This window comes from Oryzias latipes, chromosome 10, assembly GCF_053564925.1.
Source record: "Oryzias latipes strain Hd-rR chromosome 10, Olatipes_Hd-rR_3.1".
Taxonomy (NCBI): domain Eukaryota; kingdom Metazoa; phylum Chordata; class Actinopteri; order Beloniformes; family Adrianichthyidae; genus Oryzias; species Oryzias latipes.
The window spans coordinates 28,038,877-28,050,257 of NC_136246.1; the positions used below are offsets into that span (position 1 = coordinate 28,038,877).

At 45.0% G+C, this 11,381-nt stretch overlaps 2 long non-coding RNA genes across 3 annotated transcripts in view; one reads left to right on the forward strand and one right to left on the reverse strand.

The window, feature by feature from the left end:
• LOC111947463 (uncharacterized) overlaps positions 1-11,381 on the forward strand; it is a 152,021-nt gene that overhangs the window by 112,422 nt on the left and 28,218 nt on the right. The window contains exon 6 of one of the 2 annotated variants that reach the window (XR_013658643.1): positions 8,312-8,327. The exons of the other annotated variant lie outside the window; for it this stretch is intronic. This is a non-coding gene — a long non-coding RNA (uncharacterized LOC111947463). Of the gene's footprint in view, positions 1-8,311; positions 8,328-11,381 lie in introns of those variants that run through there. 2 annotated transcript variants of the gene reach the window in all.
• LOC144994924 (uncharacterized) overlaps positions 1-11,381 on the reverse strand; it is a 591,488-nt gene that overhangs the window by 45,081 nt on the left and 535,026 nt on the right. The window lies entirely within an intron of this gene.

Genomic DNA, 11,381 nt, shown 5'->3' on the forward strand with positions numbered 1-11,381 from the left:
ATTAAATATTGCTTGAAAGGGAGTGGAAGGAAGCAAACTTATTTAATCCCACCCCTGTTCTACCATAACCATTTTATTACATGTATATGAAAATATATTACCTTTGGCACACTAAAGGATGACTTTTTTAATGGGATATGAGTTTTTTTTAAGTCGACTCGATCTCTGAGGCACCAGATTTCACTCATTGTCGGTGCCGCCCATGTCATGACGTCAACCTAGAGCCGACCTCGGCAGCGTGTCTGCATTTCGCCCAGCAAAACAAACAACATCCAAACATTTGCAAAGATGAAGGTACATATTGTGGTGATGAAAGGATAGCGTTTAGCCGATCACCCTTAACTCCATGGAGAAAGTGGGTCTGTGTGTTAGCCTGGAGGTGGTGCTGTCAGTGCAGACTCTTCCTGGAAGTTGCTGTTCCTCGTTTTATCTACATCACAATTTGTGAACCCACTCATTTTCATGGATTGGGAGGGGCTGGTGCTCAGAGCGCAGGATTTTAGAGGAATACTCAGAAATGCATGAATGGATCAAAATACAGCTTTGACATTGTTGATTTTGTGAGGAATTAACATTATAATGCAATTAAAAGTTTAAAAAGTTGATTTAGCACGATATAGACCCTTTTAATAAAAAAAATGAGCACATCAAGGTCAGACTTTACAGAGAAAAAGTGGCTTAAAACTTTTTCTGGAGAAAAGGTTAACTTTTAATATTAAAATGACTTAATGACAATTTTTTTGTCAGGAGACAAAGGCAAGAGAAAAATATTGTGCATAACCTTTCATCTACACCATTTTGTTTAGTTGCTCTTCAAAAGACAGCTTGACAGATTTGATTGTTTTTTTTCGAAATGCAGAAATTGATGAGGATGCTCATGATAAGCTTTACGTCATACAACCTATCCCAAGAGAGAAAATTTTGAGGCTGCAAGAGGAAGTCAAAAGGGAAAAAAAATAAAATAAAAATCAGAGCAGAGGCACACAGACAATGCATTTGCCCAGAGGAACTGAGTTTGACTTATGAATCTGTATGTTGACAGGGTGTTGGCACCGAGAAAGTACTTCTATTGGAATTTACTTCTGGCATGGTGAAAAAGCTCAGAGTGGAAACAGCGTGATAGCAGCACTGTCACACCGCTCTCTTTGCACATGTGTGAGTACATGAGCCCATGTTCATCTGAAGACACTACAGACTGTGTGTAAGAGTATGTATTTGCTGCAACCTTGTTCTACCCGCCTAGAAGGCATGTGTCTTGAATATAGTCACCCGCCAACTTGAAATAGCTCTGTCTCCTCACCTTATATCACCTGGATGTCTGTGGCATGTTTGTGTATATATGTGAGATACTGTAGTGCTAGCCAGAAAAACTAAAATAGCTTCTTTTAATCCCTCAGGTTCCGATAGCTGTCACCAGGCCTTATATCTCCTAAGCCAGGAGAGAAGAACGGAAACAGTAAATAAAAAGGGAAGAGAAACAGAAAAGACAAAAGTAAGACAGGAAAGGAGATGACGGGTATTAAAAAATTCAAGCTAAAGGATAAACCTGCAAGGGACAAATAAAATAGGTCAAGAAGTAGGCAGTGAACAATTTCTGTAACGTGTTTTCTCTGCACAACACAGTCAACTACTCATTGAACAAAGACAGACTTTACGTTAATTATAAACCAAGAATGTTCAGTATGTGGTTTGATCCTGTATGCATGTGCTCACAATTGTTGTGCATTTGGTAAGTGTATGGTGAAGTATTTATGAGGATAAGGGAAGAAGCACGCATTTATGATGTACGGGTGATTCTGTCGTACGGTGTCCTTATGCTACACTGTAGTCGTTAGTAAGGTGCATGCACTGAATCCTTACTGACCATGAACAAACTGCTGCACAGGGTGTGCAGGTGAAATCGTAGTGACCACGGGCTGTCCACACAAAATACACTCCGATTGTCTAACTTTTCATTTCTAATAGTCATGCAAGGGGTGCGCTTATAATGTGATAATGTGAACTGCACAAACTGGCTGCTTGTGCAGCGCACAGGTTTCAGGAGGGTTGAAAAGGTGAAAAATCTGTACAATGTGCCTCATGCTGCAAAAGTGTCCGCTATGACCTGTCCCCTGCAGAATTAGAAAAATACAATGTGCATCATTTCGCTCTACGAGTGGTCTATGATCTTAAGATTAGGAGGGCAACTTCATGCCCCAGTTTTTGCCCCCAAAGAGCCCTATCCACCAGTAAGGGCAGTTGTGACTAACCCCTCCGGTGTTTGGGTTCTTCCGTGGAGGCTCCACCAGATTAGACATGTGTTTAACATTACACCAGAAAAAAAAAAAAAAAAAAAGTAATTTGGCTTGTCAGAATGTGTGGGGATGAAGCAGCTCTACTTTAAGACCCACCCAGATTGTGGAGGTTTATAGAGAATTTTTCAGAGGCATTCAGGCCAACATGCAAAGGAATTTCATTTCCACCATATCTGTGATCTGAGCTCTTCCCAATCCCCAGCTCATGGCCATGTTGAGAGTAAGAACATAGATTTGCTTTCCAAATCAACTCTCTTGACAAGGACAGGTACCAATTCTGCATCTTGAGCTGGGGTAATTGGGCACTTGTTAGTTTTATCTCTGAACTGATCTATTTTTCAATTTTTGTTTGTTTTACATTCATACATTTATGAAAAAACTAAAAGTAACTAAAGTCATGTAAACTGTTGCTCTGAACAATTTTAAAACATCGTACTGCAGTGCACTGTAAAACATTGCCACAATAACATGTTTTTGTGAAAAAAGCAACAGACAATTTATTTACTGGTATTTTTAAAAAGTGTTCTTTGGTCAGTGCATCATTCATTCATCAAAAACAGGAATTTATGACTAATAAAAGACTGTTAAAATGTTAAAAAGATAAAAATAACTATTGATATACCTAAAAATAACGTTTTAAGACCACAGTAAAGAGAATTTTAAAAACATCCACGGACACTGTGAGTAGCTACGACGGAGTTTTAGGGCCACCAAAAAAAAAAAAAAAAGTACAATTACGAGATTTTATCTCGTACATTTACTATTTACTATACCCACGTTCTATTGCTAAAATTACAAGATTTTATCTAGTAAATTAATGAGAAAAATACTCGTAAATTTACGAGATTAAAGTGGAAGTGAGCATGCAGAGCAGCAGGTGAACGCAGCGCAGCAACAGAGCAGACCGACTAAACTTAGTTGAACTGAGCTAAATGTTTATTAATAACGTTCCAGATGTCTGGAAGCTCATTTGTTTGATTTACAATTTATTAAAGTTTATTTATAAATGGTTGGTTTGCAGGATCTTTGCAGCCCGATGAAGCCGTCATTGGGTATCCCTGCAGGCAGCTATCCACTTGAATCCTTTCTTCCTCCACCAAAGACCGATCTCTACGTTTGTGTGACGCTTCTGTCTGAGGAGGAGCACTTTTTGCCTTTTTCAACGTTCTATTGCTAATATTACAGACTATTTTCATTCCACTTTATTGTTTTACGTTTAAACGGGACGCTTCATCTGCAGGAGGGGGCGTATGTAACACTGTTTACTTCCGCATTGGTGTTCGGATGACAGGTTCATGATGTAAGGTCACAAATGAACTTCAGGTTATGTGAATGAAAAGGAAAATAAAGTAGCGGTCTTCTACACCCACACGTGTCTCTGAGCTCCTTATTTTACAGATAAAACTCCGCTTTACCGACACCGAACCAGGGAAAGCCGGCCCCACTGACAATAATCTGATTTTGAGTTGCCAAAAGGTTCAGAATGTCTTTTTTTTTAACCTATTATCCAGAAATAAAGCTACACAAAAGGCTCCACATATTTCATCTTCAAGCTTGGCTCCGATAAACGGAAAAACTTGGCGTTTTCTCCTTGTTAATCTATTACTTTTTTCTTGTAAATCTACGAGATTTTAAGTCGTAAATTTATGAGATATAAACTCGTAAATTATATAGCAATATATCTAATTAAGGAAAAAATAAATACATTCCTTAACTCATTTTCGTAACCCTTGTGCTATCCTAGACGCTTTACCATCGGTAGTTGGGTCATCTAGACCCACTAGACAGTGCACTGAACCTTTTTCCTTCAATGATTTGTGATCTTCAGTGGTGTCCATTGATTACATGAAATCCTCTCCACCTTTATCCACCTTTGTCATGGTAGGGAGAACACGTAAATGTAAGGGTGGGGTCATCTAAGATAACCGTTTTGTCCCTTTTGGGGTCACGGGGCTGCCGTAGCCTATCCCGGCCACTTGTGGACGAAGGCAGAGGACAACCTGGACAGGTCGCCACTCTGTCGCAGGGCCACAAATCACAGACCCATGCACACTCACATTCAGACCTAGGTACAATTCAAATTAACCAATGAACCTATGTAGCATGTTTTTAGATAGTGGGAGGAAGTCTGAGTCCCCTGAGAAAACCCACGCATGCACGGGGAGAACATGCAAACTCCACACATAAAGGTCTCCCAGCCAGGACTTGAAGCGGGGGCCTCCTTGCTGTGAGGCAAGAAGATACATGCTAATTCAAGTTAATTTTTGATTTAAAATACATGAGGTAAAGGCCTAGTCATGTCTGCTCTTACGGACAGTAACGGGCTATTTGCGGGTGAAAGAAAGGCAAATCTGTATGGGGCCCGCAGGAAATAGCAAGGTTTTAGACCGGTTGTTAAGCTCGAGGAGCGAAAATGTTCATGCGCATATTTTCCTAGGAGCATGCTGTGGGTGACATGTTGTAGTGAACACAACAGGCATGCAGCATCATAGGAGTCGACCACTGTACGGAGGCATAGCTTAAAGCACATGAACACCTGACTGTGGCACTTCCATGCAAAATAAACATTTTTTAAATACAGACAAATATTGTGATTTATTGTGATAGCAGCAGTGGGATGCTTTTTATTCCCCATTCTTAGTGCACGCCGCTGACAACGTTTCTGGCATTTGGTTCACTTGCGCTCTTTAACAATGAAAATTTGGTCTGCACTCAAGTAAACCACTCTGGAGCCTGCAGAGACCCTCGCTCTCATGCAGACCAGGGTTCAAATGAGCTTTCACACTTCCCAAATAAAGGAAGTAATCAGAGGTAAAGAAAATAAAAAATAAAAAAACTCATGCAAATTAAACCTACCAGAGTGGCTGTTCCCTCATGACATGTAATTAATACATTTGCAAATATATGACTGTATAAATGTTCCTATTTCAGGTCTGCTTCATTAAAACATATGTCTGACTGCTGAACAATGTGTTGAAAGGCCAATTCTTTATTTCAGTTGTTGAAATATTACACTCAAGCTGTACATTCTTGTGTGTGTGTTGTGTATTCTTAGTTAAGTCCAGAGCTAAAAGGGAACCGCAGTGGCCAAAGCTTTGTTTTAGCCATTTCAAAAGGCAAGTTCAAGTGTGGTGGGATAATGAAAGGCTTTGCAAATGCAGAAATTGTTAATCGTGACATCCTTTTTTTTTTCATTTATTTGAAAAGCCACAACCCTGTTCAAACACTTTCATTTGGCAATATGATTTAATAGAAAGCACGCTCCAAAATGACAGATAAAAGTAGAACTACGGGTCAAAAAACCTGGAGATAGTCGAAAAATGAATAAATAAACAGCACTTATCGGGATGTGAATCATGATCTTAACTGAAATCAATTGGAAGGCAGCTGGAGTGTGTGTGTCCTCAGAGTGTGATTGCCCAGTGGTTTCAGGTAAGAGGGACGTGACATTCTAGAAAGTTCAGAGGCATCCTAATGAGATTGAGGTCTGTCCAAAGGACTGGAGGGATGGAACAATCCGCGCACATATGCACACACTCACACAGATTCAGTAGGGATGAGGCCACAAGGACAGAGCCTTAGCCACATCATTCCTTATTGTTTCACTGTCACCCAACACCTCACACATGCATGTATTTGTAAGCGCATACATGTAAATAAAACCCCTGCAGTATCCAGTGATGCAGGAGGAAGCCCTGGTGATCATTGCAGCTATCTCTTGATCTACTTCCACTTTACAGAATGGCCATTAATTAATCAGTAGCTGCACAGATCATGTGTTTGTTGTACGCAGTGTTAAGCGAGACCTGCTCCGGTGGGTAGCCGTGTATACAGATCAGGTAAAACATGCTGAAACTTGCTGTCCGGTTGCGGTTTTGCAGCACCGTCTCATGAGAGTTTAATGAATGAGGCTGAACTCAAATCATTCATGCTTCGGGGGATCATGTTCAGCTTGTAGGAGGTGATGCAGGACCAAGGAACACTGGCCTTAAAATAACAGCAGCACCTGATCCTCTTCTGTTAAAGCGCTCTGGTTTAGATGGTTTGTGCTGCAGGTGAAGAGGTCTTGTACAGGTTGAATAAGTTGAAGAAACCTGAAAACTTTAATCACTTTATACTTTGCACCTGCTCCCATGCAATCTGACGAGTCATTCAACAAAACTTTGTGAGAGTGGAAGCCATCGACATTTTGCAATCAACATTTTATTTGGGAGCTCCTTGGGCACATATAGTTCCTCAAATCTGTGTATTTAATTATTTATTGACCAAATATCTTGATTTATTTATCATATGCTTTTGCTGATGGGGTAAAAAAAAAAAGATTTATACATTAACATGGCCACCAATATTAACAGTGGTTATCAGTGGTAGACCTCTTGGGTGAAGGTGGTATTATCTTTTAAAGAGTTCTTTGAGGTTCAAGTAAATCTATTAACTAACTGGACCAGTGAAGTTTTTGTCTAAATATAGATTTGTCTGGAGTCAACTCTTGGCCACACTGCTGGAAACAACTTGCCTCTTTATCCCTACATCTGGTTCATCATTTATTTAGAGGACATTGATATGCATGACTCTGCTCTGGCCTGGCCTCATTCATATTCACGGCGTTGGTGCAGCACAGAAGGGGAGGGGGCGAGACGGGTGCATGGGGAAGAAGGAGATAAATACATGTCTAATGACTTTGTCTTTGTGTGCATGTGTGCACTGAGTACATGAGCAGTATACATTACAGTAAATCAGATGCTTGAGATCGTAGCTAAATTGCCTAGCGGATTAAAATGGATTACAACCAAGAGTCTTTGTCCTGCTTGTTTTAAGCACCATCAACTAAATTTAAGCACTCTGTTTTTTATCTTATCTGTAGATTAAGTGGATGCTGCACATAAGTTGTTTATTAATACTGGCTTTTCTTTTAACTGTCAGGATTCTGGCATTGATCACTGTATCAGAAAAAAATAATGTTATAAAAAAACCTTTATTTATTCGACATGTGAGGGGATGTTTTCAGCATAATCCCTTTTATCACTTTCAAGGTAATTGTGGTTGAGAGACACATGCTTTACCGCTTTTCTACTTTGCTTTAAAGCCTAAAGTGCTTTGCAGTCACATTCACCCACACACACAAATGGTAAATAGCGTATGTTTATATGTGCTTTCTACCTTCTTTTGAAGGCCCAAAGCGCTTTATAGTCACAGTCCCATTCACCCATGCACACACACATATTCACACACTGATGGCGGTTCCACTGCCGAACACTGGCACCAACCTGTAGCCAACAGGAGCAATGTGGGTTTCAGTTTCTTGCTCAAAGACACTTTGACTCGTTAGTTAAAGCGAGAATTGAACTTGCCATCCTTCAATCAGAGGTTGGCAGCTTGACCTCTGCACCACATATTTAGACCAATCAGTTTATCTTGTTTTATTCCCAGGTCATAGGCACAAAAAGTATGTACTTTTATCCATGACAGTAGTTAGTCTCATAACTAACTATCTAGCCTGCTAGATAATGAGACTCAGAAGACTGAAGTCAGTGCATTTGTAAGTTCTCTGCTACATTAACACCGGGCATGTGACACATGTTTAGTATAGGCTATGGTGTTCACACTGGACTGTCACTACCTGATACTAGTGCGTGTTCACCACCTATAGTTGGAATATATTTGGTGTGAAATGTCAAAGCAGTGCAAATCTTGCTCAAGGCTTTTTCTTTCACAGCTCTGTTTCAACATCGGAAAAATTTGGTGTCATATAATTCCAGCCGGGCACACACCAAAATTATGAATTTCTCCTTCATGATGAATTCTCAAACACTTGGCACTTCCTTGAATTTAAATGCATGCCATCCATACGTCATCACCAAATCCCTTATTTGTCAAAGTTGAATCTGGTTTAACTTTCAACACATGTTCTGTACAATTGGAATTTTTCTACATAGGGCCTGAAACCGGTCTTAACCCTTGTGCTATCTTAGATGACCCCACCCTTACTTTGACGTGTTCTCCCTACCATGACAAAGGTGGATAAAGGTGGGGAGGATTTTTTTTTTTTTTTTTTCCAACTTGTCCTGTCCAACAGCTAGGCAAACAGATGAGAGCTGAGGGCCTCTTGTGTTGGACATATTTTATTTTAACAAGAGGGGTTATTCATCTTCAAACAAACCAAAGGTATGTCTGAATAAACCCCTTTTGTAATTGAGGCCAAAATTTATTAATTTCAATCATGTTTGAAAATCTTTGGTGTTGGACCGGACGGAAAAGGAAAGAGGGGAAGAAGAGAGAGGGACGTTAGAGAGAGGGGGGGGTAGGAGGGTGATAACAGGAGGGGAAGGGGGGTAAGACCATGAAGCAGCATAGAGCAGACAGGTTTACTGGTTGTTTATCGTTACGGTACGGTTCAAATGTAGTACAAAAAGGGCGGGGCCTGTTCACACACACTCAAATATTATCAACACACCTGCTAGCCGCAAAAATGTCCACATGTCAACATGCACACAAAACAGATAGTGTTCACGAACGCATACCTATGCCTTTAAACCAACTAGTGTGAAATCTTTCATTCATTCAATCATGCAAACTATTAGTGCAAAGGTGAGCTAACACCTGTGCTCAGGTGAGTGTTTATGTTCTTCTAAAATGGATGGTGGAATGTGAAAAGAAGGAGGAGGAGCGCCCAGCCACCCCCACACCCATACCCCCGGCGCAGCAGCAGCGGCAGCCGGAATTCCCCCAACGCCACACGGGAACAGGCAGGGAACAACCGCCCCCCGGGCGACCAAGACCGCCACCCAGGCCAGGGCCAGCCGGACCGCCGCGAGGCCCCCAGAGCCAGAGAGCAGGGAGGCGCAGAGGGAAAGAGAGCGCCGCCCCAGCCCAGCCAGGAAAGCAGCCCCCCGCCGCGCCGGAAGAGCCCAACGCAGGGCCCCACCGGAGAGGGACGCCCACAGCCCCAGACGAGCACCCCACCACCACCCAGGAGTTCCGGGCACTCCAGGCAGCCACGGTTGGTCCAGGTAGGAGCAAGGCAGGGGCCCGCCGCCCCCGCCCAGGAGGGGGGAACCCCGGGGAAAAAAGGGCGGCCCACAAGGGATGTTATAAATATGGCCCGACCAGGCTCGGCCATGTTGGAAGTTTGGCGGGGCCCAGCGCCCAGGGGCAAGGACCAGGACCCACCCCCCAGGGACACGAACACCCCCGGCTCAGGTGTAATATGAACCCCCCCACCGTGCGGAGAGAGCACCGCCGGGCCCAGGGAGCCGGCACCCAAGGGACACGGCCGCCATCGCCAAGGGGCCCGCACCCCCCACCAGGGAAGGGGTAGGGGACAGATGGACCCAGGTCCCACCTTCCTTGTAAAATGTGTGTGCGTGTATGGGTGATTGAGAGGGTGTTTGTGTGCATGTGTGTGTGTTTATGTTTGAATGTATATATTGAAGGGGGAGGGGTGTGTGTACTAAGGGGGGTGCAGTTAAAATTGGCGAGTAGGGCACTAAGGGGACATCTCCTGATTACTCACAGTGATATCCCCTCACCCTCCACACCAAGGGGCCCTAAATGTCTAAGGTGCGGTTAAAATTGGCGGGTAGGGTGCCAGGAGGACATCTGCTGCTTGCTTGCAGTGATGTCCAAGCACCCCCCCTACCAAGGACCCTACATGTCTAAGGTGCAAATAAAACCGAAAGAGGGGGGGCCCACTCCATACGGCAACCATAGGAGGGGGGCCACTCCCAAGTAGCCCCCCCCCAAGGCGCATCGCAGGCTAGACCCCCCACCCCCTCACCCTAATATGAGGTTATATAAGGAAGGGGGTAAGTTGGGGACAGCTGGTAGACTGTCCCCCGGTGGTCAAACAGCCGTCCCCCAGCCCACCCCCAGCAAAGGGGCCAGGGCCACCCAGCCCAGGGGCCCACCCCCGGAGGCGCCGACACCCCAGGCCCGGCACCACCCACCCCACACAGAGAGAGAGGAGCCAGAAAGCGTCGCCCCCCCCCGGAGCAAGCCCAGGCCCCCACCCCCAGACGCCGGCCCTAGAAGAGCTCTGGTCAGGCCTCGACGGGACCGAGGAGGCCAACCGGCCGAGGCAACCACTGATTGCCTCAGCGGAGACCCCGACCCGCTAGCCCCCCCGACCCGTACTAATAATGGGCCCCCCCTCCCCCCCAGAACGCCCCCCCACATGACAGGGCCGACAAACCCCCCACCCCACCCCACCCCAGACCCCGCAGCCGAAGCGGGTGACACCCAGAGCGACCGGGGGCCCCGAGAGGGTTGTCCCGTCCCGTCCCAGAGCCAGGGAAGGGCCGATCCCAGCCCCAGGTGCAGATGGGCAGCCCATCCGGCGCCGCTGGGCCCCCCCCACCCGAGCAGGGCCCCCCGCCAACCCCCCCCAGCACAGGCAAAGGGACCACCCCCCCAAGCCAAGCCAGACCACCACCCCACCCCCCCACCACGCACCCCCACACCCAAGCCCAGAGGACCACGCAGCGCCCCAGCCCGCCCCACCCAGGCACCGGACCCGACCCCCCGACCAACGGAGCCCCCCACCGCCCCCGCCAGGCACCGGAAGCCCCGACCCCCACCCCAAACCACGGCAGAAGGGCAAGGAGCAGCGACGACCAAGCCCCCCACCCCCTAAGTCATGGAGTCAACCACAGGAGACCAGAGAGACTGAATTCTTTCAAAGTTACTTGAGCTTTGGGCTGACATTTTTTCCAAGCTGATATGATCAAACAGCAGATTTCTGTGTTGACTTATGTTTATATTTTTCTTGTTTTTCCAATTTATTAAAATAGTTTTTTTGGCAATACAAAGAGTTATGAAAATGATAGATACTAATCCTTCTTCTATATCGATGGCACTCATGTCACCAAGCACACAAAGTGACGGTGAGGCAGTGATTGAAACCTTAAGCCAGACTGATAAATCGGCACATACCTGCTGCCAGAGAGCCTGGACAGGAGTGCAGAACCACAGTGCGTGCATGTAGCTGTCGGGTAGATTATTATCACAGTGCTCGCAAATGTCTGAGTTACTGAGACCCATCTTGAACATCCTCTGTCCAGTGTAGTAAATTCTGTGAAGAGTTTTGAG